This window comes from Oratosquilla oratoria, chromosome 6 (assembly GCF_046742065.1).
Source record: "Oratosquilla oratoria isolate Oo_2021 chromosome 6, ASM4674206v1, whole genome shotgun sequence".
Taxonomy (NCBI): domain Eukaryota; kingdom Metazoa; phylum Arthropoda; class Malacostraca; order Stomatopoda; family Squillidae; genus Oratosquilla; species Oratosquilla oratoria.
In genome coordinates this window covers 61,006,054-61,008,553 of record NC_134782.1, presented here as the reverse complement: position 1 = coordinate 61,008,553, position 2,500 = coordinate 61,006,054, and the positions used below count along the sequence as shown (strand labels likewise).

The following is a 2,500-nucleotide window of genomic DNA, read 5'->3' as shown; positions in this document are numbered from 1 at the left end:
CCTCATCCCCTTTCCCACCCAGCAGCCCCAGCCCCAGCCCTAGCCCCAGCCCCAGCCCCAGCCCTAGCCCCAGCCCCAGCCCTAGCCCCAGCCCTAGCCCCAGCTCCAGCCCCAGCCCTAGCCCCAGCCCCAGCCCCAGCCCTAGCCCTAGCCCCAGCCCCAGCCCTAGCCCCAGCCCCAGCCCCAGCCCCAGCCCCAGCCCTAGCCCCAGCCCCAGCCCTAGTCCCAGCCCCAGCCCCAGCCCCAGCCCCGCTCCCCAACAAGCGCCGATTCCATGGCACCGATGGGTCAAATCCAGGTGACCCCAGTTCCACTCCCACCAGAAGAGCATAAATCCTTGATTGACTAATAATGAACACAAGAGCTCTCGAATAATGATATGATCTTCCTTCTATTTAATTATCATTTCCTTCGTTATTGTTATTACCATCGGGCCAGCACCGTAACCCGGTGGATACCGTCTTAAACGAGTAGGTGGTCGTGAGTTCGATTCCCGGGGCCCACTGCGGTCTTACCACTTTGGTTCCAGACAACCCTGGCCAGGCGGGGAGGCGACCCAAACATCGGTCTATGAAACCCAGCGGCTTGCCGCAACTGACAGGACTTTGTTGCCCTACCAATGGTTTCTCACTTACCACTGTGCGTGAGTGGGGTGATGAATTATATCTCTATCATTAATCTTTATCATTAACATCAATGTTCTTTTCCTTCTTATTTTCATAATTACTATTACTATTGTTATTATCATTGTTATCATTATTATCATTATCATTATTGTCGTCGTCGTAAGTTCTTTCTTAAACTATAGAATCACTCGTCTGTCCCAAGGCAAGGTCTTCTCATGAGGTCTCATCCTGGAGGAGGAGGAGAAGAAGAAGAAGAAGGAGAAGGAGGAGGAGGAGGAGGAGGAGGAGGAGAAGGAGGAGGTGGGATCACCTCGGGGGTGCCCGTGATTGATCGGGGAGAAGGAGCAAAACCGGAGATTGGGGATAACAACACCGGCAGCGTGTCAGTGATTGGAGGGGAGTGGGCATGGGTGTACATGAACGTGCACACACACACACACACACACACACACACACACACACACACACACACACACACACACACACATACGTACACATACACACACACACACACACACATACGTACACATACACATACACACACACACACATACTTTCCATGCGCTTTTGTGACTGCTGAGGAAGGTAACAGTCCCGCTGGGAATAGGAGAGGAGTGCGGGATTCGAACCCAAAACTAAGTAAATGTGAGACCAGCACGCTTACGATTATGCCACAAGTGAAAAAAAATGTCGACAGACATAATAAGTGAATAATAAATATTCTATACATAATTAGAAAAAAATCATAATATGTACCAAAAGGTCTTCTTTTGTAATCCTTTGTGATAAACACTTTAGGAAAGGTTTTAGCAACAATGCCAAGGGAGGGGATGGAGAAGAGGTTTAGCCACCTTGAACTTCGTGAATTGCAAAATTCCAACGTGGCAATCCCACCCACGCTGGCTCTGTTGCCGCTTACGTCACCAGGATCCACGTCATCTGCAACGTCACAAATGGCATTTCAACTTGCGTCACAGACGTCAAACGGAGCTCGCTGTCTTACACTCGCATTACATTTTTACTTTTCTCTTGTTCCTTTTGTTTCTGTCTTTTACATTTCTTCTTCCTCCTCCTCCTCCTCCTCCTCCTCCTCCTCCTCTTATTCGATTCACTTCCTTCTCCCTTTACTTTCCTTCCATCCTGTCCATTCTCTCCACTACCACCACCACTTCCACTGCCACCACCACCACTACCACTACTACCACCATATCTTCCCTCTTCCCATTTTCTTTCTCATTTCCCAACCGTTCCCTTCCATTTTCTCTCTCTCTTGTCACCATCCTTCGTTTTCAATTCCCTTTTTTTTTCTTGTCTTCCTTCATTCCCGGTTCATCCTCCTCCTCCTCCTCCTCCTTCTCCTCTTCCTCTTCCCCCTCGTACCATTTCTCCTACTTCTCCTCCTCTTCCTCTTCTCTCTCTTCCACTTCATCTTTTTCTTCCATGTTATGTCTCTTCATTCACTCCTTCCTCTCTTTTACCTCTTCTTCCTCCACATCCTCTTCCTCCATCCTCTCTTTCTAATCTCATTCCTTGTCCTCCTCCTCCTCCTCCTCCTCCTCCTCCTCCTCCTCCTCCTCCTCCTCCTCCTCCTCCTCAGTCTACTCTTCCTCCTCCTTCTCTGAACTCTGGGGTGTAGTTCTCATTTACCATTTTCTGCCTTGGTGATGGTATGTGTTCAGCATCTCTCTCATATGCACCCCTCTCATCTCAGACACTGAATGAAAAAGAGAGAACCAGAGAGAGGAACGTGCAAACAAAGAGAGGGAGAGAGAAAGGAAGGGAGAGAAAGAGGAAGAGAGAGATAGACAGACAGAGAGATAGAAAGAGTGAGAAAGGATGAGAAAGGATGAGAGAGAGAGAGAGTGAATGAGAGA

At 49.1% G+C, this 2,500-nt stretch overlaps 1 protein-coding gene across 1 annotated transcript in view; it reads right to left on the bottom strand.

Moving 5' to 3' along the window:
- LOC143026192 (potassium channel subfamily K member 13-like) overlaps positions 1-2,500 on the bottom strand; it is a 199,106-nt gene that overhangs the window by 132,268 nt on the left and 64,338 nt on the right. The window lies entirely within an intron of this gene.